The sequence below is a fragment of the Oncorhynchus keta genome, chromosome 14 (genome assembly GCF_023373465.1).
Source record: "Oncorhynchus keta strain PuntledgeMale-10-30-2019 chromosome 14, Oket_V2, whole genome shotgun sequence".
NCBI lineage: Eukaryota > Metazoa > Chordata > Actinopteri > Salmoniformes > Salmonidae > Oncorhynchus > Oncorhynchus keta.
In genome coordinates, this window is record NC_068434.1 from 20,286,605 (window position 1) to 20,301,984 (window position 15,380).

Here is a 15,380-nt window from a genome sequence, read left to right on the forward strand (position 1 = left end):
AACCCCACGTCCAGAAGGCACGCTGATATCATCATCCAGCAGGCCTCGAGAGCCAATCACGGAGGTGCACAGAGGGTTTCTATGGCATCAGTAGAAATAGAATAACTTGAACGGGTCAAAATGAATGGGAATGTCCATTCTGATAATCTATTTCTATGCTGATATCCTAGGTTCACTACGTGCCTGGTATCCATAGACATAGAATGGCTAGAACAGGAAATACATTTATGAAATTCTATTTCTATGCTGATATTCTATTGGCCCTAGTCAAAAAGTAGTGCACTATATAGGGAATAGTCTGTCTGACAAAGCACCCTATCTACCACTCTCTCGCTGGTGTTTGAGCCAGAGGTAAACATGACCGTAGAATTACCTTTCCATATCCAATCGGATACCTCCACAGCCTGTTCTGGGGAGAAAAGGGAAAGGTTTTCTGTAGAATACTTAAATGTGGCAGCAGAAATGACAACCTTTTCCCTGATTGCCTTTGAGCCCGGAGGGAGAGAGGACTGGAGTGGAAATGTAGAGGAGGATAGAGAGAGGGAATAGGCGAGAGAGGGGAGGAGCAGTGTAGCCTGGGAGAATCTGCATGCACTTGACCTTTCCCCACTGATTGAACTGCCTCTTCCATCTCCCGTTTGGAATTCCACAGGCTCAGTGCACATGGCTGGCCGCCATCATTATTCCATTTATTCCGCGTTGGGGAACAGGGAGAGATGTTAGTTGCCTTTCTCAAAGTGAGAGGTGATTGACAGCCAAGTGTTCAATGCCACACCCCCCCAGTACCACTAAGTGTAACAGCCACTCACATAAATAAAACAAATGTTGTAACTTCTTCACCTGCGCTCGATTGAAGCTTGCCTGGCGCCATGGAACGAATGGAATAGTCCCAAAAGTGCAAATCGCGATCAAGCACTCGAATATGTTTGAATGAAAACAACTATTTGAACCTGTGTCTGTGGTTTGGTGGATGCACACAGTCTGGACATACAGTACACCCACCAGCAGCCTGTCTCATGCCCACTGGCACTCAATTGTGCCAGGAGGGTGGCGGGCATCTCAGGGCTGGCACTCAGAAGATAATTTCCGGCAGGCCGCATCCCACAGTGCCATGCCCCTTCGCTCTGCCCTCTGCCGTCTGTTTATGGGGCGCGGCGGTGGCGTGGGGGTGTGGAGTGTTGTTTCTTCATAGGGCAGTGAGGCTCCAGAAAGCAGGCCACTCTAGTTTTGGCCACACTGGGACTTGGTTTGGAAACGTACTGTAGGCTACCCGTTTCCAGCTCGATGGCATTTTGGTATCTCAGGTGCAGGACAGTAACACATTCTATTACTGTGTGCTGGCTGTGACATTCTATTGTCGCTGAGATATGGCAGCCTATCACTGCTTGGGTAGGACTCTTTCTTCATCAAAATGTGGGTAATTAACAATGCTGTAATACTCTTACCTCACTGTATTGTGTGCATGTGTACGGGGGTTGGCCTTCTGAGGTATCATGACTACAGCAGTGTACAGTAGCTGTGTCAGATGTGAGTGTTCTTGCTGACCCTGGCTGTCACTACTGCTCTGTGGATCCCTAAGGGCTAAAACGAGTCATCCATCCAAACCACACTGTGCTTTTAAGTGACAGAAGGATTTATGTAGAGAGAATACTCAATCTCTCCTTACTCATATATCCAGACCGGTATCCATCCAGATTGGAAGTTTCCTTTCTGACCTGCATTGAGTCATTAAAGGTCTCTCTCGCTCGCTGGTGGAGGGCCTTGTTGTCTGTACAGCGTTAAATATTAATTGGGAATCAGTGGAGGACTTGTCTCCTAAATGATAGAACAGAAGGGCCTGGGTTTTTGCCTCAGGCAGCCTGCGGGAGCCTTCTCCCATTTACCTGCAGGCCTTCTCCAGTCTGACAGCCCTGCCCAGAGCCGGCATTCCCTCCTCTCCCTCTGCTGCCCTGCCTGCCTGTTATCTCTGGCTCTGTGTGCTCCTACAATCTCCAGTCCTCAGGTCCCGTACTCTGCTCCCCTTGTGTAGGCATTTTTAGGAAATAGTGTAGCACAGTCACAAATACTATTGAAAGACAGCAGCCAGGACAGAAGAGGTGCCTTGTTGTAATAGATTATATAGCTGGTGTGTGTGTGTGTGTGTGGCTTTACACAGAGCCTCCTTTTGTTCCTCTTTTATCAGGGCTATCATCTGGAGAGGTGTGTTGTGATTGAAACTAGTGCCCCAGTGCATGCTTGTGTGTGTGGCTTTACACAGAGCCTCCTTTTGTTCCTCTTTTATCAGGGCTATCATCTGGAGAGGTGTGTTGTGATTGAAACTAGTGCCCCAGTGCATGCTTGTGTGTGTGGCTTTACACAGAGCCTCCTTTTGTTCCTCTTTTATCAGGGCTATCATCTGGAGAGGTGTGTTGTGATTGAAACTAGTGCCCCAGTGCATGCTTGTGTGTGTGGCTTTACACAGAGCCTCCTTTTGTTCCTCTTTTATCAGGGCTATCATCTGGAGAGGTGTGTTGTGATTGAAACTAGTGCCCCAGTGCATGCTTGTGTGTGTGAGATCAGAGATCATTAGCGTATAAAAAGGTCAACACTACTGTTTTGGAAATGAAAACCAGTCTGGGTTGATGTTGAATGTTGACTCTGTGTCCCTCGGCACTGGAGCGCAGCTTCTAACAGGGCAATGGGGGCACATTGTGTTGGAGGGGGCTGGGCGGAGTGGGAGAGAAACGGATAGAGACGGGGGAGGGAGAGATCAGGGGGCTGGGGTGACTTTGATGCCACAGGAATGAGTTCACGGGCTCGTGAGCACAGGCCTAATCACACATGACAATATCGGCTGGTGTGCCAGTCGCAACGCATAACAGCCCCCCCACTCCCCGGTGCTGCTGACTCGGGTATTTGCTGATAAAGCTCTGCTTTCTAGATCATGCTGTGTACAATGAGGGTGGCCAGGCTCGTCACAGCCATACTGCCATGGTTCTGGGCCTGGTACAGAACCATTGACTGTACCAGGCCCAGGCTCCCCTCGGGTATACTCCATTTTAACCAAAGGACAGACTGGTGAATAAAGAAAGACTGGTGTGTCTCGGTGCTTGAAAGGAGGTCGGGTCTATGGGCTTTGCCGGCGGCGTGAGATTGTAAATGTTTTATTTTTTATTTTTCTAAAAGTTCAATTGGACACCCGTTTTTTGGCATAGCTCTTTTTGTTTGGCCTGTTTTTGTTTATCGGGGTCACGTGAATTGTGGGGGTAAACATGTTGCCCCAGATTCAGTGTTTGTTTGGTACACGGGCCTCCTTCCCACAATAGAGCCGACATGGCTACTGCTGACGTGCTGCATTCCTCCTCCCCAGCCAACACAAAGGGGTCCTGGCTCGGCCAGCTCTCTGTTGGTCTCGCTATCTACTCAACCCGGGAGATGGGGGACTAGAATCACTGTTGAATATAGTCAGCTATGTCCTTTTAATAATGTGGGGAGTTTTTAAAACTATTTGGCTGCATGTGAAATTGCACCCTCTTCCCTATATAGTGCATTACTTTTGACCAGAGCCCTATTGCACCCTATTCCTTATATAGTGCCGTATTTTTTTACTAGGGCCCATATGGAATAGAGTGCCATTTCAGACACACCTCTGTTTATCCGCTATACAATCTGTCCATGACATATGCTGCACAAACAACGCTGAGCTAAGATGACCAACAACAATAAATATTTAGCAAGAAAGCTTCATTTGAATAATTCAGCCATAGGAATTTTGTGGTGGTGACATATGGAAACGGTCTCCCTGGATAACAAAATGACTAATAAAGTACCATTATGACATGGCCACCAGCGTTACTAGGACTACTCTGTCTAATAATAATCCTAATAATGGTAACACTTGAGTATTGTAGCAGTGGTGTCTGCAGGGCTCTGCTCTGGGCTCGGCCAGGGCTCTGCTCTGGGCTCGGCCCGGGGCTCTGCTAATGCTGCCTGAGTGCAGACAAATGGAAAGTGACACGTGTGTGTGTGTGTGTGTGTGCGTGTGTGCGCGTGCGTGTGCGTGTGCGTGTGCGTGTGCGTGTGTGTGTGTGTGTATAGAATGCTATTTGGTGACACTTTGACTATAGATAATAAAGTGTTCGCCACAAGGTGATTTCACTCTGCAAGCACCCCAAAAGGAACTCACTTACTCTGGGTGAGAGAGAGTGCGAGAAATGAGAGGGAGAAAATCCAGGCTAATAAAATGATGCACAGTGCTAGCTACTAGAGGAAGTAAGCTTCAACTGGAGAGGGGTGGTTTGGATAATCTGTTCTAAACAGGATTTTGTGTGTGTGTTAGGCCCTGTGCATAGGGAACTCCTTCAGAATCAATCAATCCTCAATCATTTCCCCTACAGCCCATAAAGGCATGTTGCTACATCAAACCAACAAATTAGTTGATTGATTAATGTCTGGGTATAGAGAGAAATACCAAATAGATAATAAAAACAATGGACGTAACTATATCGCTATATACAGTGCATTCGGAAAGTATTCAGACCCCTTGACTTTTTCCACATTTTGTTACGTTACAGCCTTATTCTAAAATGGATTACATTTTTAAAATCCTCATTAATCTACACACAATCCCCCATAATGACAAAGTGAAAACAGGTTTTTAGAAATGTTTTCAAATGTATTAAAAATAGAAAACAGAAATACCTTATTTACATTAGTATTCAGACCCTTTGCCATGAGAATCAAAATTGAGCTCAAGTGCATCCTGTTTCCATTGATCATCCTTGAGATGTTTCTACAACTTGATTGGAGTCCACCTGGGGTAAATTTAATTGATTGGACATGATTTGGAAAGGCACACATCTGCCTATATAAGGTCCCACAGTTGTCGGTGCATGTCAGAGCAAAAACCAAACCATGAGATCCGTAGAGCTCCAAGTCAGGATTGTGTCGAGAAACAGATCTGGGGAAGGGTACCAAAAAATGTCTGCAGCATTGAAGGTCCCCAAGAACACTGGCCATCATTCTGTAAATGGAAGAATTTTGGAACGACCAAGACTTCCTAGAGCTGGCTGCCCGGCCAAACTGTGCAATCTGTGGAGAAGAGCCTTGGGTTCTTGGTCACCTCCCTGACAGATGGTCACTCTGACAGAGCTCCAGAGTTCCTCTGTGAAGATGAGAGAACCTTCCAGAAGGACAACCATCTCTGCAGAACTCCACCTATCAGGCCTTTATGGTAGAGTGGCCAGACGGAAGTCACTCTTCATTAAAAGGCATATGACAGCCAGCTTGGAGTTTGCCAAAAGGCACCTAAAGACTCTCAGACCATGAGAAACAAAATTCTCTGGTCTGATGAAACCAAGACTGAACGCTTTGGCCTGAATGCCAAGCGTCATTTAGAGGAAATCTGGCCCCATACCTACGGTAAAGCGTGGTGGAAGCATCATGCTGTGGGGATGTTTTTCAGCGGCAGGGACCGGGAGACTAGTCAGGATCGAAGGAAAGATGAACAAAGCAAATTAGAGATCCTTGATGAAAACCTGCTCCAGGGTGCTCAGAACCTCAGATTGGGATGAAGGTTCACCTTCCAACAGGACAGTGACCCTAAGCACACAGCCAATACAACATAGGAGTGGCTTCGGGACAAGTCTCTGAATGTCCTGGAGCCAGAGCCCGGGCTTGAACCTGATCAAACATCTCCGGAGAGACCTGAAAATATGAATGGGAGAAACTCTCCAAATACAGGTGTGCCAAGCTTGTAGCATCATACTCAAGATGCCTTGAGGCTGTAATCGCTGCAAAGGTGCTTCAACAAAGTACTGAGTAAAGGGTCTGCATACTTGTGTAAATGTGATATTTCAGTTTTATTTTAAATATTAATTTGCAAAAATGTCTAAACCTGTTTTTGCTTTCTAATTATGGAGTATTGTATGTAGATTGATGTATGTAGATTTTTTTAAATAATAAGGCTGTAAGGTAGCAAAGTGAAGGGGGTCGAAATATTTAACGAAAGAACTGTATGTATCAATGTTTTAGTAGAAAATAATGCAAAGATGAGGAGAAAATTATCTTGGCTACAGTTGTTGAAGCTAATTTATGACAATGAAGTTGCTCTCGTAGGCCTGAGAAGATGAGAGGTGATCAGTGCCAGGAGGCTGAAGGAAGGAAGCACAAAGCCAACATTTTTGCCAGGAAATTATTTGATTGGATTTGAGGTGAGAATGACCTTTTTGAAATTTAAAGATAACAATTAGGAGTCATATGAGTTTTAAAAAACTTTTTGATGTCTAAATCCATTTTTGACATTGTTCTGTAGTTTGCTGTGATAGATCAGATGTGAGATTGCAGGGCCTAACAGGCTGTCAATGGAACACTCTCATTCCCTTCCCGGAAATATGTCTATATTTCTGTTACTAGTCGAGTAGCCGTCAGAGACGGGGAGTTCACATATGGGGGTGGGGTGAGACTGAATTATTTTCCTGCATGTACTGTTTGTAGGCCTATGCATCATAATCATAATTCAAGATATCGTTGTCATCATGAACTTTCATAAGAATCTGAACAATTATAGCTAGCCTACATACCAAATCTTTAAATCTCATCCAATTATTTTGTTTAGATGTCGTCTCCAAGCAAGTAATTAACCAAATAATCAGCCATGCAATTCCATACTCATCTTTTAAAACTAACTCTTTTAACCTAAATTGTTTTTATCTTTAAAAATGAAATAGAAAAACTAACAGTACAGATACACTACCGGTCAAAAGTTTTAAAACACCTACTCATTTAAGGGTTTTTCTTAATTTTTTACTATTTTCTACATTGTGGAATAATAGTGAAGACATTAAAACTATGAAATGGCACATATGGAATCATGTAGTAACCCAAAAAGTGCTAAACAAATCTAAATCTGTTTTTATATTTGAGATTCTTCAAATTGCCACCCGTTGCCTTGATGACAGCCTTTCACACTCTTGGCATTTTCTCAACCAGCTTCACCTGGAACGCTTTTTCAACCATCTTGAAGGAGTCATATGCTGAGCACTTGTTGGCTGCTTTTCCTTCACTCTGCGGTCCGACTCATCCCAAACCATCTCAATTTGGTTAAGGTTGGGGGATTGTGGAGGCCAGGTCAACGGATGCAACACCACCTCCATGCTTACGGTGGGAAATACACATCTCCAATTTGGGAGATGTCAGTCTAATGTCCATTGCTCGTGTTTCTTGGCCCATGCAAGTCTCTTCTTATTATTCATGTTCTTTAGTAGTGGTTTATTTGCAGCAATTTGACCATGAAGGCCTGATTCACAGTCTCTTCTGAACAGTTGATGTTGAGATGTCTGTTACATGTGTAAGCCTCTCACCAGTCTCGAATTTGATTTTCACGATATTAACTTACGTAGAATATCTCAACAGCATGGGATGTTTGGTGAGAAGGACATCTTCAATAAGAATCCCTATTGTAAACTATCTAGGGTGATGACAAATAGGGTATTAACTTAAGATGGAATGATTATAGATTATTGTTTAAGGATATACTTTCCCATGCATTAAATTAAATTGAAACAGTAAATGAATCCACCAAGGCAACATAAGGTTCAAGATGTGTATTATTACATTTTCAAAGCACCACATCAAAAATAATATACCCCAATGATTTGTGCACAACCCATGTCCAAATTGTTTCAAGCTTGCCTCTTGAGTGTAGAGGGCAGTATTTTGATGTTTGGATGAAAAACATACCCAAATGAAACTGCCTATTTCTCAGGCCCAGAATCTAGAATATGCATATATTTGTTTGTCAGATTAGGATATAAAACACTCTAAAGTTTCCAAAACTGTCAAAATATTGTCTGTGAGTATATCAGAACTGATATTGCAGGTGAAAACCTGAGAAAAATAAAACAAGGAAGTGCTGTTTTTCCTGAAAGCTCTCTATTCCATTGCAAGCCTCCATTTAAAGGGATATCAACCTGATTCATTTCCCTATGGCTTCCACATGGTGTGAACAGTCTTTAGAGATAGTTTCAGGCTTTTATTTTGGAAATAAGCGAGAAAGATCACATTGTGTCATTGGATGGCTGGGTGCCAGCCATCCAATGGCTGGCACCCAGAAGCTATCGTCCGGTTGAAATATTATCGATTATACATTTGACATGTTTCTACGAACTTTACGGATACTATTTGGAATTTGTCTGCCCCATCGTGACCACTCGAGCCTGTGGATTTCTGAACATAACATGCCAACCAAATGGAGGTATTTTGGATATAAAAATAATCTTTATGGAACAAAAGGAACATTTATTGTGCAACTGGGAGTCTCGTAGGTGCAAACATCCGAAGATCATCAAAGGTAAGCGATTCATTGTGTTGCTTTTCTGACTTTTGTGACTTTCACACCCTGACCATAGTTTGCTTTGTATGTTTCTATGTGTTGTTTGTTCAGGGTGTGATCTGCGTGGGCATTCTATGTTGGATGTCTAGTTTGTCTGTTTCTGTGTTTGGGCCTGATATGGTTCTTAATCAGAGGCAGGTGTTAGTCATTGTCTCTGATTGGGAACCATATTTAGGTAGCCTGTTTTGTGTTGGGTTTTGTGGGTGGTTGTTTCCTGTCTTTGTGTTTGTTGCACAAAATAGGGTTGTTTCATTTTTGCCACATTTATTGTTTTGTATTATGTTCATGTTGAGTTTACCTATTAAAAAACATGAACTATAACCACGCTGCATTTTGGTCCGCCTCTCCTTCCCAGGAGGAAAGCTGTTACAGTGACAATCTACTTTGCTGCTAGCTGTTTGTAATGTTTTGTCTGCTGAGAGAGATGTCCTTACATAAACGCTTGGTATGCTTTCCCCCGAAAAGCTTTTTTTAAATCTGACACACCAGGTGGATTAACAACCAGCTACCTTGTGTTTTACTATATTGCACTTGTGATTTCATGAAAATGAAATATTTTTAGTAATTTAATTTGAATTTGGCGCTCTGCAATTCAGTGGATGTTGATGAAAATGATCCTGCTAACGGGATGGGTGCATCAAGAAGTTAACCCCATTGGCGCGTTGGAGCTCAAAAAAATGACAACACACATAAAGTCCAGAAGCACCCCACCGTCGTGGTTACTCACTACTCGTAGATATTCCCTCAGTGAAGTATGGCAGTTCCTTGCAGGTTTCCTCACAAGATCCACAGCAAGCACAGCTATCAATGCAGACAGTACTCTTTAGCAGTAACAGAAATCCCATGGGAACACAAACTTGTTAATCTTTCCCAAGCAATTCTCTCTCTGTGTCACACGAAGTCTTTCTTAACAGAATTATAACAACTCTCATAAAATAAAATGGGTATTTCCCTTAAACTCTGTAGGTATGGGTGTTGTTCTATTTTTACATCTTCTTTTATCATTTTTCTTCACCAACGGTCATAATGTAACGTCCATCCTTTTCTCAACGTCTTTCTCCCTCTTTTTTTCCCCGCAGGCCTCCCGTTAACCAGGTCAACTCCCATTGGCCACAGCTTAACAAGCCAATTTATTGGTCAACTTAAACTTAAAAGCAAACCAACCTATTCACTTATACATTAAATAAATATTTCTTAAAAGAAATGCATTAACAACAATACATTTTGGGAGCAATTCAATCACCTTAAATCTAATGCCAATTAATTATAACAAATAACTCAATACTAGGTTCTAACAACAATATTACACTTGAACCGTGTGAAGCATTTATGCAATTTCAGAGGCTGGTAACTCTAATGAACTTATCCTCTGCAGCAGAGAACTCTGAGTCTACCTTTCTTGTGGTGGTCCTCAGAGCTAGTTTCATCATATTTTTTGTATTGACTGACCTTCATGTCTTAAAGTAATGGTGAACTGTCATTTCTTTTTGTTTATTTAAGCTGTTCTTGCCATAATATGGACTTGGTATTTTACCTAATAGGGCTATCTTTATACTTTCAAGTGGCGCAGTGGTCAAAGGCACTGCATCTCAGTGCAAGAGCCATCACTACAGTCCCTGGTTTGAATCCAGACTGTATCACATCTGGCTGTGATTGGGGCGGCACAAGAATGTCCCAGCGTCGCCGGGGTGGGCCGTCATTGTAAATAATCATTTGTTCTTAACAGACTTGCCTAGTTGAATTAATATTAAAAATATATGCACAGTTGAAGTCAGAAGTTTACATACACCTTAGACAAATACATTTAAACTCAGTTTTTCACAATTCCTGACATTTAATCCTAATAAAAAAAATCCATATTTTAGGTCAGTTAGGATCACCACTTTATTTTAAGAATGTGAAATGTAAATTTTTATTTTTTATTTTTATTTCACCTTTATTTAACCAGGTAGGCTAGTTGAGAACAAGTTCTCATTTGCAACTGCGACCTGGCCAAGATAAAGCGTCGCAATTGACACATACAACAACACAGATTTACACATGGAATAAACAAAACATACAGTCAATAATACAGTAGAACAAAAGAAAACAAAGTCTATATACAGTGAGTGCAAATTAGGTAAGTTAAGGAAACAAATAGGTTATGGTGGCGAAGTAATTACAATATAGCAATTAAACACTGGAATGGTAGATCAGCAGAAGATGAATGTGCAGGTAGAGATACTGGGGTGCAAAGGAGCTAAATAAATAAATCAATAAATACCAGTATGGGGATGAGGTAGGTAGATAGATGGGATGTTAACAGATTAAGGCTAAGTACAGGTGCAGTGATCTATAAACTGCTCTGACAGCTGGTGCTTAAAGCTAGTGAGAGAGATGTGAGTCTCCAGCTTCAGAGATTTTTGCAATTCGTTCCAGTCATGGGCAGCAGAGAACTGGAAGCAAAGACGACCAGGAGGAATTGGCTTTGGGGGTGACCAGTGAGATATACCTGCTGGTGCGCGTGCTACGAGTGGGTGCTGCTATGGTGACCAGTGAGCTGAGATAAGGCGGGGCTTTACCTAGCAGAGACTTGTAGATAACCTGTAGCCAGTGGGTTTAGCGACGAGTATGAAGCGAGGGCCAACCAACGAGAGCGTACAGGTCGCAATGGTGGGTAGTGTATGGGGCTTTGGTGACAAAACGGATGGCGCTGTGATCGACTGCATCCAGTTTGTTGAGTAGAGTGCTGGAGGCTATTTTATAGATGGATCGGTAGGATGGTCAGTTTTACAAGGGTATGCTTGGCAGCATGAGTGAAGGATGCTTTGTTGCGATATAGGAAGCCGATTCTAGATTTAATTTTGGATTGGAGATGCTTAATGTGAGTCTGGAAGGAGAGTTTAGTCTAACCAGACACCCAGGTATTTGTAGTTGTCCACGTATTCTAAGTCAGAGCCGTCCAGAGTAGTGATGCTGGACGGGCGAGCAGGTGCGGGCAGCGATCGATTGAAAATCATGCATTTAGTTTTACTTGCATTTAAGAGCAGTTGGAGGCCATGAAAGGAGAGTTGTATGGCATTGAAGCTCGTCTGGAGGTTAGTTAACACAGTGTCCAAGGAGGGGCCAGAAGTATACAGAATGTTGTCGTCTGCGTAGAAGTGGATCAGAGAATCACCAGCAGCAAGAGCAACATCATTGATGTATACAGAAAAGAGAGTCGGCCCGAGAATTAAACCCTGTGGCACACCCATAGACTGTCAGAGGTCCAGACAACAGGCCCTCCGATTTGACACACTGAACTCTATCAGAGAAGTAGTTGGTAAATCAGGCGAGGCAATCATTTGAGAAACCAATGCTGTCGAGTCTGCCAATAAGAATGTTGTGATTGACAGAGTCGAAAGCCTTGGCCAGGTCGATGAATACGGCTGCACAGTAATGGGGTCCAGATTTTGCAACTCTTTCAGAACATCGACTATCTGGATTTGGGTAAAGGAGAAATGGTGGGGGCTTTGGCGGGTTGCTGTGGAGGGTGCCGGGCAGTTGACCGTGGTTGCCATGTGGAAAGCATGGCCAGCCGTAGAGAAATGCTTATTGAAATTCTGAATTCTAGTGGATTTATCGGTGGTGACAATGTTTCCTCGCCTGAGAGCAGTGCGTAGCTGGGAGGAGGTGCTCTTATTCTCCATGGACTTTCCAGTGTCCCAGAACTTTTGAGTTAGTACTAGAGGATGCAAATTTCTGTTTGAAAAAGCTTGCCTTAGCTTTTCTAACTGCCTGTGTATATTTGTTCCTAACTTCCCTGAAACGTTGCATATCACGAGGGCTATTCGACGCTAATGCAGAACGCCACAGGATGTTTTTCTGCTGGTCAAGGGCACACAGGTCTGGCGTGAACCAAGGACTATATCTATTTTTGAGAGGGGCATGCTTATTTAAGATGGTGAGGAAGGCACTTTTAAAGAATAGCCAGGCATCATCTACTGACGGGATGAGGTCAATGTCATTCCAGGATACCCCAGCCAGGTCGATTAGAAAGGACTGCTCGCAGAAGTGTTTCAGGGAGCGTTTGACAGTGATGAGGGGTGGTCGTTTGGTAGCAGACCCATTAAGGATGCAGGCAATGAGGCAGTGATCGCTGAGATCTTGATTGAAAACAGCAGAGGTGTATTTGGAGGGCGAATTAGTTAGGATGACATCTATGAGGGTGCCCGTGTTTACTGATTTGGGGTTGTACCTGGTTGGTTCATTGATCATTTGTGTGAGATTGAGGGCATCATGCTTAGTTTGTAGGATGGCCGGGGTGTTAAGCATGTCCCAGTTTAGGTCACCTAGTAGCACGAGCTCAGAAGATAGATGGGGGGGAAATCAGTTCACATATAGTATCGAGGGCACAGCTAGGGGCAGAGGGAGGTCTATAGCAAGCGGCAACAGTGAGAGACTTGTTTCTGGAAAGGTGGATTTTTAGAAGTAGACGCTCAAAATGTTTGGGTGCCGATCTGGATAGCCTGCAGAGTTCTGTCTTACTATCTTTGCAGTTGATTGCAACACCACCCCCTTTGGCAGTTCTATCTTGGCGGAAAATGTTATAGTTAGCAATGGAGATTTCAGGGTTTTTGGTGGTTTTCCTAAGCCAGGATTCAGACACGGCTAAGACATCTGGGTTGGCAGAGTGTACTAAAGCAGTGACTAAAACAAACTTAGGGAGTAGGCTTCTAATGTTAACATGCATGAAACCAAGGCGCTTACATTTACAGAAGTCAACAAATGAGAGCATCTGTGGGGTGGGAGTGGAGCTAGGTACTGCAGGACCTGGATTAACCTCCACATCACCAGAGGAGAAGTAGGATAAGGGTACGGCTAAAGACTATACGAACTGGCCGTCTAGCACGTTCAGAACAGAGAGTAAAAGGAGCAGGTTTCTGGGCAATAATAGTAGAGAGAATTATTTATTTCCGCTTTCATTTCTTTCATCACATTCCCAGTGGGTCAGAAGTTTACATACACTCAATTAGTATTTGGTAGCATTGCCTTTAAATTGTTTAACTTGGGTCAAACGTTTCAGGTAGCCTTCCACAAGCTTCCCACAATAAGTTGGGTGAATTTTGTCCCATTCCTCCTGACAGAGCTGGTGTAACTGAGTCAGGTTTGTAGGACTCCTTGCTCGCACATTCTTTTTCAGTTCTGCCCACAAATCTTCTATAGGACTGAGGTCAGGGCTTTGTGATGGCCACTCCAATACCTTGACTTTGTTGTCCTTAAGCCATTTTGCCACAACATTGGAAGTATGCTTGGGGTCATTGTCCATTTGGAAGACCCATTTGCGACCAAGCTTCAACTTCCTGACTGATGTTCTGAGATGTAGCTTCAATATATCCACATAATTTTCCTGCCTCATGTTGCCATTTATTTTGTGAAGTGCACCAGTCCCTCCTGCAGCAAAGTACCCCCACAACATGATTCAGCCACCAGAGGACATTTCTCCAAAAAGTACGATCTTTGTTGCCATGTGCAGATGTAAACCGTAGTCTGGCTTTTTTATGGCGGTTTTGGAGCAGTAGCTTCTTCCTTGCTGAGCCGCCTTTCAGGTTATTTTGATATAGGACTCGTTTCAGTGTGGATATAAATACTTTTGTACCTGTTTCCTCCAGCATATTCACAAGGTCCTTTGCTGTTGTCCTGAGATTGATTTGCAATTTTCGCACCAATGTGCGTTCATCTCCAGGAGACAGAACGCGTCTCCGTCCTGAGCGGTATGACGGCTGTGTGGTCCCATGGTGTTTGTACTTGCGTGCTATTGTTTTTACAGATGAACGTGGTATCTTCAGGCGTTTGGACATTTCTCCCAAGGATGAACCAGACATGTGAAGGTCTACAAGGTCTTGGCTGATTTCTTTTGATCCTCCCATGAATTCAAGCAAAGAGGCACGGAGTTTGAAGGTCGGCCTTGAAATACGTCCACAGGTACACCTCTAAATGACTCAAATGATGTCAATTAGCCTATCAGAAGCTTCTAAAGCCATGACATAATTTTCTGGAATTTTCCAAGCTGTTTAAAGGCACAGTCAACTTCGGTACGTACACTTCTCGCCCACTGGAATTGTGGTGAAATAATCTGTCTGCAAACAATTGTTGGAAAAATGACTTGTGTCATGCACAAAGTAGATGTCCTAACCGACTTGCAAAAACGATAGTTTGTTAACAAGACATTTGTGGAGTGGTTGAAAAATGAGTTCTAATGACTCCAACCTAAGTGTATGTAAACTTCCGACTTCAAGTGTGTGTGTATTTTTATGTATATATTTATTATATATATATTTTATATAGGTTTGCGAGATCGAATCCCCGAGCTGACAAGGTAAAAATCCCCTGAACAATGCAGTTAACCCACTGTTCCTAGGCCCTAAGAATTTGTTCTTAACTGACTTGCCTAGTTAAATGAATGTAATATATATATATATATATTAAATAACACCCCTACCTTGTCACAACTAATTGGCTCAAACGTATTAAGAAAGAAAGTAATTCCACAAATGAACTTCTAACAAGGCACACCTGTTAATTGAAATGCATTCCAAGTGACTACTTCATGAGAGAATGCCATGAGTGTGCAAAGCTGTGCAAAGCTGTCATCAAGGCAAAGGGTGGCTACTTTGAAGAATCTAAATATAGAATGTTTTTTGATTTGTTTAACACGTTTTTGGTCACTACATGATTCCATATGTGTTATTTCATAGTTTTGATGTCTTCTCTATTATTCTACAATGTAGAAAATAGTCAAAATAAAGAAACCCTTGAATGAGTAGGTGTGTTCAAACTTTTGACTGGTCCTGTATATATAAAATAATACATATATATTTACTAAAAAAATTGATATCTATATGGGGGATTGGAAATTATATAAATTGTGGCTTTATTAATGTAATTGTCTATCTGCAATAAAGCTGATCTACCCTCATATATATATATATATATATTAGAGGGTAGATCAGCTTTATTGCAGATAGACAATTACATTAATAAAGCCACT

At 42.7% G+C, this 15,380-nt stretch overlaps 1 protein-coding gene across 4 annotated transcripts in view; it reads left to right on the forward strand.

Moving 5' to 3' along the window:
• Positions 1-15,380, forward strand: part of LOC118392938 (protein FAM222A-like) — a 90,181-nt gene that overhangs the window by 40,315 nt on the left and 34,486 nt on the right. The window contains exon 2 of one of the 4 annotated variants that reach the window (XM_052461250.1): positions 14,160-14,314. The exons of the other annotated variants lie outside the window; for them this stretch is intronic. The gene's annotated coding sequence lies outside the window, so the exon portion shown is untranslated. The remainder of the gene's footprint in view (positions 1-14,159; positions 14,315-15,380) is intronic. 4 annotated transcript variants of the gene reach the window in all.